The sequence below is a fragment of the Myxocyprinus asiaticus genome, chromosome 23, assembly GCF_019703515.2.
Source record: "Myxocyprinus asiaticus isolate MX2 ecotype Aquarium Trade chromosome 23, UBuf_Myxa_2, whole genome shotgun sequence".
NCBI classification, from domain to species: domain Eukaryota; kingdom Metazoa; phylum Chordata; class Actinopteri; order Cypriniformes; family Catostomidae; genus Myxocyprinus; species Myxocyprinus asiaticus.
The window spans coordinates 19,715,198-19,736,139 of record NC_059366.1 but is presented as its reverse complement, the minus strand read 5'-3'; the positions used below and the strand labels follow the sequence as shown (position 1 = coordinate 19,736,139).

General features: G+C 36.8%; 1 pseudogene; it reads right to left on the bottom strand.

Annotated features, from left to right (window-relative positions):
- Positions 1-4,548: 4,548 nt before the first annotated feature.
- Positions 4,549-20,942, bottom strand: part of LOC127413665 (calmodulin-lysine N-methyltransferase-like) — a 168,512-nt pseudogene continuing 152,118 nt past the window's right edge.

Sequence of the window (20,942 nt, the reverse complement as noted above, 5' to 3'; positions counted from 1 at the left end):
CAGATAGTCGCCTTGACGACCAAGAGAACCCAAAAGAACTTTGTGGCACTTTTGGGTTGTACAGAAGGAAACAGATTGGCCATTTAAGAAATACACACATGGCAACACATGACATAAGAAGCCCTGTCAAAACTGCCCACCCTCTTCTTCATGTAGACTCCATGCTAATTCAACATTATGTGCCACCAATCAACTCTAATAAGTGCATTCAGTTTTACAAAGCCCTCAACCCCTTGAGCTTGAGTTTGAATCTTTTCCAAAAGGCTTAATGTCAAATCCAGGTGGAGGATAAGATAAGTCAGTTTGATGGAGAGCTGGCTTTCTGAGACTACTCTTTCAAATGGCCACTTTCCCAATAAACCAAGGCAAGAGGTCTCATTTATTATGTTGCATAAAGGTCCGGTTCAGATTTAGCTGAGCATCATGGTAACATATTTAAACACAGCAGTCAGTGAACGGTTACACACTGCACCTATGTTATTTGCATTGTTATCGGTTGAAATGAGACAGCTCTAGGATATCCATTGATTTTTCATAGCAGCCTGAGTCATAACTTCAAATTACACTGTCATGGTATGTAAGAGTCTGAAAAGTACAATTTCCTCTATAGAGGGCAAGCGGAAAAGGTATAAATGACTGATTACATTTATTCATATAAGGCAGCATGTCAGTAAATTTGTCACAAAGACTATTCTGATTTATTCAGTTGAACAATGCCGAAATTGTACCATTAAATCTCATTTCAAGCACTGCTCCAATTGTCCCTGTAACATTCTCGAAGATACAACATTTAAAGTGGCACCACAGCAGAGATGCCAGTGCTCAGAAACAGCCCAAATGGTCCACATTTATCTTGACTTCACTTAGTATATCAGCTCTCTCTCTTTATCTGCAGAGAGGGTGGAAATGAAAAGGTAATCCAGGCCCCACAGGGCCAGTAGCAGGTGTTGCAAAGGAAAGCATTCCAGCTCCTGCTGCTAACACAGTCAATGGCTCTCAGTGGAGAAAATGCTTTCAGGAACTGTGCACTCACTTCCCTTGATTTACTCTGCCCGTTAGAGGGAAACCTTTTTAAAACCCAACTGCGAAATTAAGGATAGAGGCTTTACAATCTATTCCCCCAATAAAAGCAACACATCAAAAACATTTTAAAAATCCTTCTGAAGGAGAGGAATTTTAGGAGGGAGCTTTTATTGGTTTAAGCATCAAGGTCAAGTGCCAAGGTGTGCATGCTGGTCAGATTTTGGGACGTGAAAGCTGCAATATAATGGCTACAGAGTGCAAATGGTACATTTGAGAGTTTGTCATTAATGGAGTCCAACTGAAAAAAAAAAAAAAAAAAAAAAAACACACACACACGTCCCAGTCTACACAGAGCAAATTCATCTAATAAAAGATGAGAAAACATGCACACCTTAACCAACTCAGTACATGCCATCAGCGTCGGTTCACTTGCTTTTGCACCAACACGGCCACCCTGCCTCAGAGAAATGGGCACACCAACCATGTCTGAATGATGCGTTCTAAAACAGCTTGGCCTCTATTTGTGTTTGCGGGTTGATATGAATGTGAAACGCTTGTTTTAGAGACACTTTGAAAAATTCACTTGTATGTGGAAGCTCTTTCTGATTCTGATTCTGACTTTGTGCTGCCCAATCAACATCCTATTTCTGAACAAATATAAAAAATAATGAGTCTTTCATTGGTCTGACAACCAGAAACTCGCAACATTGTTTGAGTGAATGTCATGTTGGACTGGTCAGAATGCTCAAACAAAAAGAGCAATGTTTTATAAGTGTCACTGAAAAGTGTTTGCACTTAAGGCCAAAGTATAATTTGGTTTTCAGCATTTGGCTAATTTTGTCATCAGCACAGTACCCTTGGACTGTCCGCGTCTAGATACATGTCTGGCGTTAACTCACTACAGAGTGTCACAAAGCAGTCGAAGTGTGCATGATTATCAAAAATAGAGTATACTTTGAGAGGCTAGAGCGTTCGACCATGGGTGAGATGTAACAGCATGCAAAACAACTAAGTATACAGTACCCTAGCCTTCACATATTTTTTGAGAAATTATGCTACAAATGTCTTATTTACAGTATAGTTGTCTTTATATTTTAAGCTGGGAAATGAGAAAATATTCAAACTTGGAAAAATTACACACTTCAACTTTAAAACATGTCCATATTACACTACTCTAAAAGATCAAATCTGATTTCTAAATCACCACATCTGTGTACCACAAAACAGCGAACAACTTTATCCAGTCTACAACAACATACAATCCACTGTGCTGGTAGACAATAAGCCAAACTACAGGTAACAGCCATGCAGTGCCTTTTAATAACTGCCCTCTTCCTCTATTTTACTCTCTCCCTCCATTTACAGGCTATCTCTCGCTTTCTCTGTCTCTCTGCATCTTGACATAGCACACTGAGTTTAATCGCACATAATTGGGTGGGTGGGACAGTGGGCCGGCCTAGGCTTTGTGTGCAAAGGGCAAGTGGTCATGTTAATGGAGCCCTTGTAGTGAACAGGGAGCTCTCTCCCTCTGCTGGGACAGAGGGAGGGGACAACGGAACTCTTTCAAATCTCAAAAGACAGAGCTGGGTTCCTTTTTACCCCTCCTCCTCCTACTGTTTCTCTCTCCCTCTCTCTCTCTCTCTCTTTTCCATACACTGACTGACAGGATTAGCTGCGTAGCAACTCTCTACAGCTGAGCTTCAAGTTGGCTATCAGAGCATGGGAAGTGAAGAGGCCTAGAGGGACACAGTCAAAGTGTGAACTAAAGCACATTTGAGGCCATATGCCAGTAAAGTGACTTTGAAGAACATACAGTTGGGTCCGAAAGTCTGAGACGACTATTGAAAATGCTTCAATTTTGCACAATTCTAATTTAACACAAACTTTTTCATTTGAGTGTAAAGTGAATAGAACATATATACATAAATTCCAGAATGTATTAGCATTTGATATGTACATTTTGTAGAAAGAAGATAACAAGATCAATGTCACAAATGTGCTTACATTTGATTACTGACTTAGAAATTGTGCAGAATATTAAATATTTCTTATTCATTTTAATAATAAAAAAACAAACAAACAAAAAATCAAAAAAAACAAAACAAAAAAAAATCTAAATCTTAAAACTTGGTATATTTTCTGAGATTTAAATGACAAAATACCAGATTTACAATGTGGTCCCAGACATTTAGATCCCAGTGTGGGAAAAGGATGAAAAAATGAATGTATTAAATATAATGAAACACTTATGCCATTATTTGTAACCATGAGCTGTTGCTCAACAAATCAATGAGACATAAAGTGACATTTACCCCCAATTGGGAAAAAATTACCAGGACAAGAAGGATTCAAAACAATGATTTAATCACAGTCGTTACAAGCACCTGCAGTGTCAGTGTGAAACAATCACTTTGGACTCATCTGTGTTCTGTACAAATGTAATCACAGTGCAGAAGCACACAGCCCTGAACAATTCACAGTGAAACCAAAGAGCTCTGAATGAGGCATCCCCAGCTCAATACCAGGAGAGAACAATAATAAAAGTGGTTTAGAGTTTAGGACAACTCTGGGTCAAAAGGGGAAAAAAAACAAAAACAAAGAAGAAGAAGAAGAAGAAGAAAATATATAAAATCACAGTTATTTGTATAAATGTACACTGCCGGTCAAACGTTTTGAAACACTTGACTGAAATGTTTCTCATGATCTTAAAAATATTTTGATCTGAAGGCGTATGCTTAAATGTTTGAAATTAATTTTGTAGACAAAAATATAATTGTGACACCATATTAATTTATTTCATTACAAAACTAAAATGTAATAAAAAAAAATAAAAAATAAAAATAAAAAAAATCTTGGACCAAATAAAAAAGAAAAGCAGCCAATAAGTGCCCAACATAGATGGGAACTCCTTCAATACTGTTTAAAAAGCATCCCAGATGAGAAAATGTCAAGAGTACATGTCTGCAAATTCTAGGCAGAGGGTGACTACTATGAAGATGCTAAAATATAACACAGTTTTGATTTATTTTGGATTTTGTTTAGTCACAACATAATTCCCATAGTTCCATTTATGTTATTCAATAGTTTTGATGGCTTTACTATAATTCTAAAATGTGAAAAAATTATAATAAAGAATGAGTGTTTCAAAACTTTTGTATGTTTATGGGGTGGCAGTTGAACTATGTCAAACCAGCCTTTAAAGGTGACATATTTTTGCTAAAAGAGTTTGTCCTATCCAAGTTTAATATGCAGAAACAACTATACAGTAAGCCATTCATAGGCTGACTTCCTATGAATATATATATATATATATATATATATATATATATATATATATATATATATATATATATATATATATATATATATATATATAATAAAGAATGAGTAAGTGTTTCAAAACTTTTGACCGGTAGTGTATACAATATCAGAGTGTAATAGTTAGGCATTTGATTAAATTATGTTCATTGATCTACTCCAATTAGAAAATCATATGCAAAGTAATAGAAAGAATATTGTTTTAAATTAATTTCATACTTTAATTAAATTTACTTAAAGGTACAGCAAACTTGTATGACTTTTCTTCTGTGAAAAAAAAAAAAAAAAAAAGCACCATATAAGTATCATAAAAGAACTCCATTTGTCATGGAACTATATTCTGAAAATGATCCTGAAGCCATACAATAACTTGTCATTTAAGTCACTATTCACAAAAAAAATCGGCCTTGAAAATCTGGTTTAACAGCTGTGGATACCATTCACATTCATTGTTTGGAAAAGAGCAAGAACAAGCTTGGACATCTTGCTAAATAATAACACTGAAAAAGTCTTACAGATTTGGAAAGACATGAGGGTGTGTATATCATTTTGGGTGAACTTTTCCTTTGCTCTCTAAACATTGCAGGCTCAAGACAGGGGAGAACAGTGCTGACTTCCTGTCTTACTGTTGGTCGTGTGATGAAGAAATTCCATCTTAGTCTGTTCTAGTTTATCAAATCTTGTCAATACTAAAATAAGAAGTAAGAGCATTTCACAGTGAAGCAAATAACATTCAATGCAGCAACATCCATATCTCAGCCCCTCATGACCTTTAGTGTTACAACAAACCTTTGAGTGTAGATACAGAATCAGTAGCTGGTGTCGTATGACAAGAAATCTCATGAATCGAAACAACTCTACAGTCTCATTTATGTCTCTGTGAAGAGGCATAGATTGTCAGGTGAACCTGATTAGCTGTATCATCATCCAGAGTCAAAATGTATTAACTTTAAGGAATAGTTCAGCCAAAGATGAAAATTATGTCATAATTTACTCACCCTCATGCCATTCCAAACCCTTTTGACTTACTTTCTTCCATGGAACACAAAACGAGACTTTAGGCAGTATGTTCAGTTACCATTCACCAGTCATTGCAATTTCTTTCCCCCATACAATGAAAGTGAATGGTGACTGAGGCCACTTAACATCTCCTTTTGGGTTCCAAGGAAAAAAGAAAGTCAAATGGGTCAAACAACATCAGGATGAGTAAATGATGACAGAATTTACATTTTTGGATGAACTATCCTTTTAATGATCTCACAATGTTCTTCCCAGAAACACCATTCTCTGATATCATGCATCCTCACAGGGGTATCGAATGATTTCATATCTGAACTTCCCATCCACAGTGTTTGCATTACTGGATGAGAGTGAGGGATGTGTTCTCCACTGTTTAGCACATTTCACACTTGTATTGCACAGTAAACAGGTGAAGCACACAGACGGCAACTCAAACATGCACCTACACACTCTGTTTCAAAGCACACACAATCATTGAATTGATCAGAATTGAGGAGGGCCCACATAAGTCCTGCCATACAGGGACACAGTGGTAAAGCCTGGTGGACGGTACAGGAAGGCAGCCTGGCAAGAGATGACTTTGCTCAGCTCGGATCAGGGCTGGACTAAACCCATGGGTGAGAGTGAGGAGGACAGGATAGTGGATGTTTCCATCATACACCTCCTTGCCCTCTCTCTGCATCTGAAAAACAATGACATTTTCATGACTTTTTCTCATCTAATACTGACACATTAGGCCTGCTTCAAACATCCTGTGTCTGTGACGTGTGAGAACAACTTCAACAACAGGCTTGAGTTGTGCTTTCACATGATAATGTTTCTGCTGCATAACAGAGCTGCAGCTCTATACATAAATTTAAGTCATTTCCGGGTTACTACACTGATTTTTTCTTTCCTTGAATAATGATGATCATCAATAAAGTGCTGAAAAATGGTCATGAAACGCTATGTGAACCAATGATGGTTGATGTTATTGACATAGATGCCATAATTGATTTGCATAGTTTATTTATGATTTGTCTTAAAAATTACTATTGACTTAAATTTTGTTCTGTTAAGCACACAAAGTGACCAAAAGGCTTCAGTAGACTTGGAATATTGTGTATGAGTGATTACTTTTACTATTTGTTTGTTTTTGGTTTTTTTGTCCTTTTTCGAGAATAACAGATCATAGTCCCCATTCACTACCATTATATGGCAAATAATCCATGTGAAGACTTTTTAAAAATTCACAAAAAGTAATATGCATTATTATGTGCACTGTTGGGTGTAACACATTACAAAGTAGTGTGTTAATGTAATCCAATTACATTTTACGTTCCTTTTTAAATTAAGTAATCTGATTACAGTTACAGACATGAATAAGGTTACGCTACTTGTATTACACATTTATTGCTAAGACAATAGTATTAAGTAGAATGCATTTTAGTATTACGTTCCTATGTTAGTATTTTATGTGTGTTGCTGTGTCATGAGCATGCACTCTAACAAACCACCATGGCATAGAGGACACATATTGAGGTGATGGCAGATGAGTGAGCGGTGTTATGCAGCGGAGTGTAGTTGTTTATTCAAATTGAAAATGAGAGTGAAGTGTTTCAAGTTTCCATGCATTCACAATCAATCTCAGTGAGTGATGTGTCAGCGTGCTCCCAGCCCTGGCTGTAGGAGAGAGGCACGCAAGGCTGGGTCGGTGACAAATCCTCCTCAAATCTCCGCGCTCTACCCCATCCTCACGTGCCTCCATCGTGTGTCCCTATGCAGCTGCCACAGGAGGAGAGGGGATCGGCTTTGGGTGTATATGGAAAACAGTGCTCACAAGGTGGAAACATTTGCGAAACGGCGTCTTGAAAAAGACATAGCTAAGCAAACGGCTCTTTTATGTTCTTTATGTACTGTACACAATAAAACACAAACACAACGCAATAGCGTTACAGATGCACAAGTGATAAAGGATACTCAATTCGACCGAGCACAAGCAAGGAGGTAGAAATAATCCACTCACTCTAAAGTTGTGTAAACACACACATGCTGCACATGTACACACACAAATAGACATACTGTACATGCACATACACAAGCATGATGCAACACACAAGCAAACCTGAAAGAAACAACAAGCATTCAAATACACAATGGTTTTACTATCAAAGCTGTTTTCAAATGTGTTTTCAGAAATGTTTTCAGTCCATTAGTAGTCTTTCACACCAACACAAATACAGGTAAACAAGCATAATGTACACACACAGCTAAGAAGGTTGTAGATAGTGGACACACACACACACACACACACACACACACACATACACACATACACACCTGAAGATACTACTACAGCATATTTGAGATAAGAAAGTTAAGTTGCATTTTTAGAAATACACTGGATCTCTTTAGCCAAGTTTCTGTTTTTGTCATGTTGCTGTAATTTTGTTATTGTTTTCAGCCAATATTAAAGTACTAAAAGAGCTATTAGTGTCATGTTTGTAATTTTCGCAGGTTTGATTGGTTTTAGAAAGTAACTTCAAAGTAAAGTAATTAGTAACCTGATTACTCTCCCCATGAAGCAATCAGAAACTAATCGGATTACAAATTTTAGAGAAGTAATCAGTAATCAGTAGTGGATTACTTTTATGAAAGTAACTTACCCAACACTGATTAGGAGCGACGTATAAGTGAGTAAATATTGATAGAATTTTTATTTTTGGGTTCATAATATTAACTGCTTAAAGAAATGTTCTGGGTTCAATACAAGCTATGCTCAATGGACAGCATTTGTATCATAATATTGATATTATGACTACAGGCAATCATTTCAAATCATCTCTCGATTTAAAAAAATCACAGTTAAAATAAGGAACTTGCTACAATGGAAGTAAATGGGGCAAGTCCATAAACGTTAAAATAAAAAGTGTAGCTACAAGATGTAAGCATTATACATGTTAACATGATTCTGTTGCGATAAAATTGATTACAGGGTTTACCGGCACTACATAGTCATAGCAAAGTAGTTGTTATATAGGATATTACTTTACACAGATAAGGTTAATACGTGATTTTATCATTCAAAAATCATGCTACCACAAATAATGCTTATGTTTTGTGGCTATACTTTTGAAACAATTTGTATTTTAACATTTATGGACTGGGCCCATTTACTTCCATTTTAAGTGCCTTACTGTTACCGTGATTTTTCCTTTTCTTTTTTTTTTCTTCTTCTTTTTTTTTTTTTATAAAGTATGAGTTGACACCTTTTTTGTTGAAATAAACAATATGCCACATATGCTGTTGATTTAGTATAACTTGTATTGAACCTGGAACATTCCTTCAATCATTTGGATTCAATCGGATTAACTAAACAGAAAGTGCTGTTTAAATGCCTGTCCCTGCATGTGTAACTTGCATCAGGTCTGACAGACTATTTTTTCAAAGTCAGCGGCTCCATTGTATCATGTTGCTCAATAATATTCTGTGTTGATAATAAGATGTATAGTGAATTTTGATCATGTTTTCTGCCGAACACAGATTGCGAGGCACTGCTGCACCTGTAGTGCAGCACCATTCTGTCATGCGGGCAGTGTGAATGCTATAATCCATTCATATGGGCACAGATGCAGGATGTGTGAAACAGGCCTTACCAGTACAATATTATATTTCTGCCCTGTTGCATTAAAACAAAAAAATAAATAAATAATTAAAAAAAATTGTTCCTTGTATATGCCTTTTACTATTCAGATATTCACTGCAAGTTCCCCCTCTAACAAACAAAGACAAGCAGCAAGAATCCTACTAACTGCTTCATAATGGCTCACTTAGAGAAGCGGTGTCAGCAGAGAGAATGTCACACAGTCTTGCTGTACAATATGGCCTGTGGGTCCGCTTTTCTGCCACTCTCTGAGCTCTAGAGTTGTGGCAGTACACTCAGTGCACTGCCAGTCTGTTCTGCCCTGAAGCTCAGACCTGTCCCAGCCAATCAGCTCGCCCGAAGTCCCACACACTCCGCCAAGACTAAGGGGAAAACGTGCAAGTTGTTTATGAAAATAAGCCCCATCCAAACAGCAACCACAGCTGACATGGTTATACTTTTCAAAGCGACTAAAATGTGCTGGACAAGAGGTGAAGTGTAGGACTTAAAAAAACATAAATTTAAATGAGAAGATTCTGCACTTGTGTGTGTTTACAGAAATACAGTATTTCAATGTTCTGCCTGATCAATTCAAATTTCTAATCAATAATACTTAAAATCAGTACCACCATATTTTTAGGGGTCTTTTCATTAACAGAGACAGTAGAGAGGGGACAAGAAATATTTTGGGTACCACAGTTCAGCGTGTCTGACGCATGTGCACTAAACATTAGACCAGTAGTTTTCAATTGGTTTTGCACAACCCAGATGTTACATTGGACATCATGTGGCGACCTAACATAGTACCAAACCTAGTACCTTTATTTAATGTAATCATTGTGCCTTACATAGGTTTGATCATGGTTTTTGAGGATAAGGGCATGTCATGCAACCTTTTCACATTGGCATCTACTTCATTTGGCAAGCTTCTACCAAGAGACAGTAGAGTTTGATTGGACGCACAGCCTTTCACGTCAACAACAAAACAAAAGGGAAGTGTTTTCTCCTCTCTTTTAAAAGTAAATAAGCCTATTTAGTTTGCCATCCTAATAATGCATGATTATATGGTTAGTTGCATTTTTATTATTTGTGTTCAGAATGGCTTTTTCCTGCTGTCCACATCTCTGTCAGAACAGATCTGTGACCCACCAGTTGAGAACCATTGTATTAAAGGGAATATCTATAATATCTAAAATATAAAATATTTTTATAACCTCAGACTAAATGGATTAATTTCACTATCTGTCCAATTCGATGACATTTATTTAATCCAGAGAAATTGAATCATCTCCGTTTTACGTCAGCATGTTAGACAATGTACAGTACATGCTCAACCCGTTAATCTTACGACTCTGTTCACACATAGCATCAAAACTGTACTTTTCAGGTAATGTTACAACTTCTTATTTAGGGAAATTTGAACAGTGTTTTCGAATGGTTTATGTTCACACCTCTAAACTGAAAATTGCACTAGCTGTATGTGTGAAAGCGACTATTAAGTTATATCACTCCCAGCAGTGGCGTAACTTGAATCTTGCAGGCCCCAGTGCAAAGAAACTGTCGGGCCCCCTCCTGGGGGGCCTTGGTTGTTTTTCATCACCCCTCGGACCGTTGCAGGCCCCCTCTCACCCCGGGCCCTAGGGCGGCTGCCCACCCTGCCCTCCCTCTAGTTACGCCCCTGACTCCCAGAATTCTGAATTTCCAGCCAGGTAGTGTGCAGTTGAAAAGCCTTTCCAGGTAGAATTCCAAAAGGAAAATTATGCATCATTGAGTTCTGATGTATCTACTCCAACTCAGTGACACAATGGCTACAAAAAAAGAGAATAATCCATTTCCAGTCCATTTAAAATCTATATAAACATCATTAAGATGCACACATACACACATTCTCTCTCTCTTTCTGTCTTTCACCCCATCCTCTCTGTGGCTTGAGATAAAATAAAAACAGATTAAAGGCCGCTCTCTTGCCCTTGATGTGTGTTATCTCTCTCTCCACCCCTCGACCCAGCAGCCAATGTTTGAACCCCTGACCCCTCTGTAATCGGGGCGGCCAGCTGACCAACACTGAGCCCAATGCGAGAGCCGAAACATTCTCATTCAAATCTCACATCAACCCAGACAGGAGAGAGCGAGAGTGTGTGTATATGGAAGAGAGGAGTTAGGGACAGAGTGAGTGACTGAGTGAGTACAGAAGGAGAGACCAAGAGAGGGAGAGAGCAATAAAAGTGTTAGAGAATGATATAGCAAAGAAGCTTAGATGGAGAGAGTGAGGAAGGGGAAAAAGCCAGTGAGCTTGCAAAGGTGAAAAGTTTAACAAGCAAAGCTGTTCCTCCTGATCACAGCCTGCTAATCAGCTTCATGGTGGCTGGATAAATCGGCTCCTACTTTTTAATCGCGTGGCTGCCAAGATGCAAGTAATTTATTTTATTGCTGCTTTTCCCTCCCTCTCCTGTTCTCTTGCAGCCTTTTTGAGGGTGAGTGATAGAGTCGATCCTTAGAATGTAAAGGAAGAACTGAACGTCTGGGCGCTCGCACTTCAGGCTCCAGAAATGGAAATATTCAGATGTTAAATGTGTTATGAGCAAATCTTGATATGCTGTATTTGGGTGTAATTGGATTAGTTCACCAAAAAAAACTAAAAAATTCTGTCATTGTTTTAGCATCGTCATGTGATTCCAACCCGGTATGACTTTCTTTCTTCCGTTGAACACAAAGGTATTATTTTTATAGAATATACTGCCCACCTTTTCCATATATTGAAAGCGAATGAGGGCTAGGGTTATCAAGCTCCAAAACAAAAAATAAAATTAAAAAAATAAAATTAAAAAAATCATAAAAATTTCATTAGACTTTAAATACAAAAGTCTTCAGAAGCAATATCATAGCTTTGTGTAAGGAAAAGACCAAAATTGAAGCTGCTACTTAACAATCTTGCCATCTGCCCTAGCTCTCCTATAGGAGAGTACATTAGAGCAGTAGCGACGACTGATTTTTTTTATTTTTTTTTATCAGATCTTCAATGAGTTAGTTGAAGCAATTCACAAAAGCAGTCTGTAAAAATTTTAATAATCAGACTGATCCGGCACTCGAGTTCTCAAACTCATGTTTACATGCACTTTAAATGTTTGATTTAATTCAGACTAAAACAATGATTCATCTTTTTAAAATGCCATAAACCTGTCCATTTTTATTTTTATTTTTTTGTGAAATCGGACTAACAGAACTAGATTATGCGATTGTAGCTGGGCTTCGTCCAGCACGTATACATGTAAATTGGACTACAATTCAGTCCGTTCCTCACACAAAGCTATTATATGTCGTAAAACTATCTCACTGTAAGTCATACAGTATGGACTAATTATATGGTGCTTTTTAATCATTTTGGAACTTGAAAGCTCCAGTCCTCAGTAAATTTCATTATATGGAAAAGAAATTGGCCAAGACATTCTTAAAAAATTCTCCTTTTGTGTTCCATGGAAGAAAGAAAGTCATACAGATTTGGAATGACAAAGGTAACGAGGCTGAGTAAATGACAACAGAACTTTCATATTTGAGTGAAATATTACTTTAAATGAGTGATATTGAGGAAAGCAGGCAGATGGGCAGCCGGAAGTTGGGGTGGATGTAGAGCAAACGAGTTAATATGTGTTTGTATATGTGTGCACATGAGGGTGTTGCAGTGGGTGTAGATGGGGGATGTCAGAATTAAAATTCATGACTCTCTTCACAACCATTTGAGTAACAAGATTAAGATGGGCGAGCAGAAAATAGCTGCATTATCAGGCGGCTTGCAGCTCCTCCAGCTGCTGGTGCTCTATTCCAGAACAGTGGGGATAAGCGGATAACACACAGCCCCCTCGCCACATCCCAACACCGCTGAGAGCCCCATCCATGTCCAGCCTTTCCCCCTGCACATGCAGGGAGGAGGAGATTTAGGGTCTTAAAGGAAACACTTCAATCTCTAAGACATCAGAGGCTGGCGGAGGAAAGGAGCGACAGACGATCGTTTGTGTAAGTGCATACGGGGGTGTAAGGGAGGGGCCCGCAGACTGTATTAGAATCGAAGACTGTGATTTGGTATTCTAAAGGAGGTGGGGCATGTGATCTATTGTCTCGTGTGCTCGTTGTGCAATTTGGTCTGTATGTTTTCACACAAACCACACAGACACACACGCACAAACACTCACAGGGTGCAGGGTGTTCATCAGAAGATAAGAAAGAGGAATTAATCACTTTGAGATATGATGAGGGCACTTCAGTTTGCCCCTTATATCACACACTCAGCTGCATGACCTGACGGCAAACCAACAGAACAGACGTACACACACACACACACACACAGGTGTGAACAGTATGGCTCTTGACTCAGCAATCTTGGCCCCTCACTGCTCTTGTCATTATCCACACAGAAACACAGTAGGCGGTCTGGCACAGAATGATCCTGCTAGACTTCAGGTGCATCAGTGCAACACAGTGACAAGGTGACTGCATTAACTAGTTGTGTGCGAGTGTGAAAGTGCAACTGGGCACGTGTGGCACAGTTCTGACTGACAAATAATTTTGACTGAAATATAATTCAAATTAGATGCTGTGAGAGATTTCAAGCCAGCCATTTTGACAACTGACAGCCCCCGTACTTTCCCCAAATCCTTGCGCTCTGAAAACATGTCAGCCAACCTAAAGTCAACAAACATGCAAAACGTTATAATACTCTTTTGTTGACTCTTTTTGGCTGAGCCTAGGGCTATCACAGAGACAGGTGTGATATCTCAAGACACTCAGTTTCAGTGATATATGTCCAGTGTTGGGGATTAACTAACTAAAAGTAGTCACGCAACTAACTTAACTAAATTTTTCAATAGTGTGACAGTAGCTCAGCTATTTTCACCGTAGTGTAGCTTTTCCAGTACGGAGCTACATTTCCCAAAGAGAAGCGCAGTACAATCACAAAAACATTACATCTGTCACATTGTGTTGCACACACAGCAGTGAAGCAGAGGGATGAATCAAACACACTCAACTAAACCGTCCTCATATGTAGCACTGAGAAATCCAAATCATTCCAGTGAATCGGTTATTTCTGACAGTTCTTGTAACTGAACTGGTTAAAATAAATGATTCACTTATATTTAGCATGGGGAACACCAATTTATTTTAATTAGATGTTTCTTTCAGATGGTTCATTTAAATGCCCTTGTTCATTTAAATGATTTACTAATTCACTTGAGCCCCTGCAGAGCCTTAAAGGAATAGTTCACCCAAAAATGGAAATTCTCTTATCATTTACTCACCCTCATGCCATCCCAGATGTGTATGACTTTCTTTCATCTGCTGAACTCAAATTAAGATTTTTAGAAGAATTTCTCAGATCTTTTGGTCCATACAATGCAAGTGAATGGGAGCCACAATTTTGAAGCTCCAAAAATCACACAAGTCAGCATAAAAGTAATCCATATGACTCCACTGGTTAAATCAATGTCTTCAGAAACAACATGATAAGTGTGGGTGAGAAACAGATCAATATTTAAGTCTTTTTTTTTTTTTTCTATAATTTTTCCTCCCTGCTCAGTCAATCTCCACTTTAACTTTCACATTCTTCTTCTTGTGTTTTTGGTAATTCACATTGTGCATGCATATCGCCCCTACTGGGCAGGGAGAAGAATCTCTAGCAAAAAATGATTGCAATATTGACCTGTTTCTCACCCAAACCTATCATTTCACTTCTGAAGACATGGATAAACCACTGGAGTCTTATGGATTACTTGTATGATGCCTCGATGTACCTACAGAGCTGAAATATTCTTCAAAAATCATAATTTGTGTTCTGCAGAAGAAAAAAAGTCATATACATCTGGGATGGCATGAGGGAATTTTCATTTTTGGGTGAACTATCCCTTTAAAAGGGGCTTTGCCAAAAGTTAATTGGCTTCTTTTTGAAAGCAAAATATTCAGTTAATTACTGCTCTTTATCACTATATTTTTGACTCAATATATAAACTGGGGTTATTAGTTTATATTTAGTATAAATGTATATGTTCAATTTAATGTTGTCACCCTAATAGTGTAGTGTCACCCTATTTAAATAACTATCAGGTCTTCAGAACTTATGATTGCAGAATGAAATAATATCATCTGATTGCAACATATTTAAAAAATATTTTCTTCTTGAAATAGCTTTAATGTAGTTAGCTACCTTTAGTAACTTTGTAGTGTATCTTACTCCTACTTTTTTCAAAAGAGTAGCTTGACTGTAGTTAGCAATGAGTAGCTTGCAGTTTGGGAAGCTAGTTTCAGATTAACTTTCCCAACACTGTAGACTGTGTGCATTCACACCCTCACTTACTGCACGTTTAATTAGACAGATGTTAGAGAGAACTCTTTCTTATGAAGTAAGTAACAAAGGTGTAAGTGGTTATTGTGTGTTTCTTTTGTGAAAATGGATCTGACATTATGACGTTGTCCAACCAAGTGTTTTGTTTTACTCTGGGTAAGAACTAGGGGCTTAAAAACTTTGTACTTTAGTTCTTGCATTAAGCCTTTTCATGGTTAAAGAGAAATAAAAAAAAAAAAGAAAAAAAATTCCTTTCTTTCATTCTAGGGCTTTCTCTCTCTCTCTTCCGTTCTTCCCTCTCAACTGACGGCTCTTAATTCAAACACTCTTTCCTTGGTGGCCACAATGATCACTTGACATTTTTCTTCCCAGCTATGTCCATCACCTAAGAAATCATGTTCCAACCATTTGGCTCTAGAGTCCCGCTGCTAGGCCCATTTTCCTCAGGCATAGGCAGGGCAGCCACTGACATGCCTGTAGGGCCTAATGGGTCCTCACAGTTTCCTCAGTAACCAAAAATGGCAGCCGTGGTTGTGCTGTCGGTTAACCAGTTGGACACCACTGCTGCCTTGACATTGGTATTTGTGCTTTCAGACAGAGGGAAAGGAGTTGCAGCTTGGTCCACTCATTTAGAGTTTGTCTCTGAGAAATCCAGCTTTTGAGTTTTAGGAGTCCATTTAAAGCTTAAGATGCAGACTCCCCCTTACTGTACCTGTTGACTTAGCAGGCACACAGTGTATTTCTGTGAATTAATTTCTATGAAAAATTCAAAATACAAATATAGTGCATGCACAAAGGAGGTGACAAATGCAGTTAAACTGCATACTTAGTTTTGCAACTTAACTTTTTGACACTTTGAAACATTTACACAAACATACAGTTGAAGCCTTTTGGTTTTTCACTTTCACATACACACATTCAGATGTAGGTCCCACAGATGTGTCATAATTTTCATAGCGACACACACACAGGCCTGCTGTCTCGGCCTGTCTACAGAACTCTGCTAGTGTGTCTCCCCTGGTAGGAGCAAATACTAGAGCTGTGCCTTAAAGAAACAAATCACAAATACACACAGTTTAGACTGTACTTTCAGAGTGTTTCCTATTATAGTGTACAATTAATCAATTTATGATATCAGATCACAAAATCTATAAATGATACAAAATAAGTTATAATTAATTAAATTATATTATATATTATTCCAAAATTATAAATAATAAATATTTATATAAAATTATATTTACATTATATATATATATATATATATATATATATATACAATTTTATATTAATCAATTTATATTTGTTTGGGTCAGAACAAAATTATTTCTCATGACATTATTTTAATTTTAAACTACAACCAAACACAATGCATGTTACATTTCCTGACAATCAAAATGTTTTAGCCTATTTGTAAGATTTACGCATTTCAATTTCATAACAAAAATCCATCAAATTGAATTGTGTAATATTTAACTAAATTAAATTAATAAAACTTATAATATTTAGTTTTTTTATTTTATTTTATTTGATCAAATTTTTTTTTTTGCTTTGAAACTGAAATGAGTAAATCTTAAAAAAATAAAAAAATAATAAAAAAAATAATTGTGTACAAATAATTTAATATTTATTCCCTATTCTGCCATTGTTTTATGCAAACAGCATGTATTTGTAAATAGAGACCAGCAGTGCTTAACAAACATTACACTTGTATAACAATATTAAAAGACCTCCAGGTGAAGTCAGTGATTTTTCCTGTTAAAACACTTTACCTTATTATCACAGTTGAATGCTCAGACACAACAATAAGTAATGCATTTGTAGGCTGACTGCTAGAATATTGTAAACTCAAGCTCTGAGTTTGAGAGGGCTGACATGTTTATGCCTTCTGCTACAGATGGCCTTATGCTATGACAAGAGTAAATGGCTAAATTAAAAATATTTTAGCAGGTGGACATAATCCTTTAAATAAAAAATGTTGTAGGTTCTGGCAGGCTTTTAGTACAGGGCTGATGATGTAGTCTTCTTTTCTCCATCCTGCCATCTCCTCTCCGCTGTGTCTCAAAGCCCACTTGCCGTACGTGGCGGTTTGCATCATTCCATTCTATTTGATTATCCCATGTATTATATTAGATAATAAACAAAAAGATTAAAGCTCACATAATCCAATCAATGGCTGAAAGCGCATCCCCTCTCTTTATAGATCAACAAGCCCAGTCCAACCAGGCAAGCTAAGAGGATTACCCAAAGGTTCAAAGTTTCGTTGAAATCCTGCGGTTTTAAATATTATTTCATATTTCTGTTTACATTATTGCTTAATTAAATGGGCACCAAATACAAATGATATAAACAAGAACTAATATGAGAACAACAGGATCATCTCAGTACAACAGATGTTTTTATTTTTTCATAAGCTCTACTCAGGATGTACATTGAAAGTGCACACATACATGAGCACAAACATTTACAGATGTGTTAATCAGCTGTGTATGCTGGCCGGATGGTCCACTTCCATTTTATGATAACAAATTAGAGTCATTAGGAGGAAAATGAATTGGTTTTTATAAATCTGCTTAAACATTTGGTAACCTCTGCTATGGTGCATGTCACAAACATTAATTTTTTTTTTTTTTACCCCATTCTTGTCTCAGTCATGAAAACCAAACATTTTTATTTACTGAATGAGTGATTGTTTTGACTGCTATAGTATTACAGGACTGGGAGCATCTGTATATTTATAAAAAGTGTTAACAATTAACAATCAGTTAGAACTAGCATACTTTGAATAGTGGATAATAAAGTTAATATGAAAACCTCTGTAAAAACTGTAGGCTCTTTTGTGAACTTTAAAGGCTAGAAGGTTAGTAAAATGATATTGAGAGAATGAGATCAGAGAGGAAGACAAATGTATAAGACTCTCTTTTTATTTCTTTCTCTCTCTCTCTCTCTCTCTCTCTCTCTCTCTCTCTCTGTCTGTCTGTCACACACACACGCACACACACACACACAGCATAGCACAACTTAACATAAAGATGTTGAATATCAAAGTCAACACATGAAAAACCTTAAAGATAAATACAAATCCGCTGTTATCTTTGAAGTGTTTTTCATTTGCTGTACAGGGTCTTATCAAAGGGCCATGAAAGAGGACTTGTGGGTCTTGTGATTAGTGCAGGGCATAAAATAGATGAGATGACCCAATCTAAGTTGCACATAATAAGTATTAAAGTATTACATGATATTAATCCTGCCATTCCATTACACTCTCAATCACTGCATGCCAACTAATTACTGAGAGTTCATACACAGAAGTCACTTACATCAGGTCGTAGTAATCTTCTTAGTGCATCAACCAGACTGGCTCTGTACTGGTCATGAAACAGGCTGAGAGAATAAGAGAGAAACAAGGAATGGTAGAAAGATTAGAATGCATTGCAACGATAATGGTTCGAGATAAAGCAGTAGGCTATTTATTTTCCTTGTTTACAAATAAATCCACCAACACAGCGAAAAAACTATTTGTAGATGTAACACTCTTTTTTTTTTTTTTTTTCCTTAAGATATGAACAAATATTTTCAGTGGTGTGACAGCATTCAAAACATCAAAGGTAAAAACACACACGCTAGCAGAGATGAACAATTGTGGAATTATCAGGTGGCGTGCTTGTGATACAAACTACAATAACAGAACAGAAAAAGAAAAAATCTCCAAAGGACTGCGTAAAGCTAATGAAATTACATACAATTTACATATACACACATACAAAGATGAATATAGTTTGGCTGACAAATTATGTCTATTCTTAACCTATGTTAAACACTTCTGTTTTGGAAAAAAAATCTTAACGACTTTTCTGTTTGGGTCAAAAAAAGACCTGGCAGAGTAAAGTATAGATATGGCGCCTCCCTTTTAATTATGAACATAAACTTTGACAAAAGCTTTTTTTTTTTTTTTTTTTTTGACTGAGTAGTGAGACTATTCTTTTACAGTAGATATACAATACACCCTTCATTTTACTTACACATTGTATGCGTTTAAAACGACTACACTCAAAAAATAATCTTTAAGACGCATTTCAATTTCATAACAAAATTCCATCAAATTGAATTGAGTAAACTTCATCAAAATTTTTTTTTTAAAAAAGACCTAAATATTTTACGTTTTATTTAATTTTGTAATTTTAATAAATGTCCATCTGGCAGAGGAAAAGTTTGCAAAAAATGAAATGCCCGACCAATATGAGCTTTGGATCACATCTTAGGAGCTGCTGCAGTTACCAAAACCAGCACATCAGGTGGCGCTAAAGTACAGAAAGCTGTTTTGACCACCGGCATTAAACACAGAAGGAACTCGGCACCCATCTACTGAGGTACTTCAACTTGGGAATTAACATTCCTTGCGTTTGAACATCATATTTATGGGCAAATTGGCGTAATTTTTTTTTAGACATTTCCGTTGAAGCAAAGAATTGTGGATTGTGAGTGCCCACGAAGGATACACCTCATGCATCCTCCGATTTCCTGTGAAAGAAGGTCGCATTCGACGTGTCCTACTCGCTTTTCTGAAATGAGACAGACTCAATGACGTATGCAGCTGACAAATGCGACCTCCGGAGGATGCAGCCTTCCAAATGAGACACAGCCTTAGTATTATTATATTAATATATAATTAAAATAAAGTATTAGACTAAAAGTACACCTGTAAAATCTATTTTCTTTTCTCTTTACATCTTTATAACTCTCCTAAATTTTACTTCATACATTCCCTTCTAAAGGGAATTTGTTACCATCTCACTCAAAGCGCTTGTGATTGTTAAACAGTGCTGTGCTGCCATAGCAACCATGTTACGTTCCATTTCCGTTTGTCCTACGAAGGCCGTCTCTTTAAACGAGATTTGTTTAAAGGAGGACACTCGGTATACTGCAGCCTTCAAAGGACGCAATCTACCTAGCACGCAGACTTCGAAACGAGACACAGCCAACGTGTGTTTCATTTGTATTAAATGCCTTAAAAACATAAATCATGTTTTTCTCATATGGGTTCTCTTAACATGTAAATTATATTGCTGCATCACTGCCTTGCATTCCCTTTAAAAAAAAAACTTACTGGGGTCAAATTGATTGTTGATTAGCAGCACCTTTTTGTAAAGGCTTGAATGTGCTAACGCCGGTCGTTCGCATTGCTTTCTATGTGCAAGGGCCATCTGTCGGCGATTCATCTCTCATAATCGCGTTGCCTTCGGTGTGAAAAGGCCTTTAAAAAAATTGGGACAGTATAGAAAATGCTAATAAAAAAAGGAGTGATTTGTAAATTCTGTTGACCCTGTGCTATATTGAAAGCACTATAACAACATTTTTTTTATGCTTTACCTTGAGAATTAAATTTGTATATATATATATATATATATATATATATATATACACTTCAAATTATATGATTCCAACACTCTCCAAAAAAGTTGAAACAATCGAGTGTTTACCACTGTGTAACATCATAATTTCTTTTAATAACACTTATTAAGTGTTTGGGCACTGACAACACAAGTTTGTTAAGTTTAGCAAGCGGAATTTTCCCCCATTCATCCATTATGCAGGTCTTTAGCTGCGCAATTGTACGAGGCCTTCGTT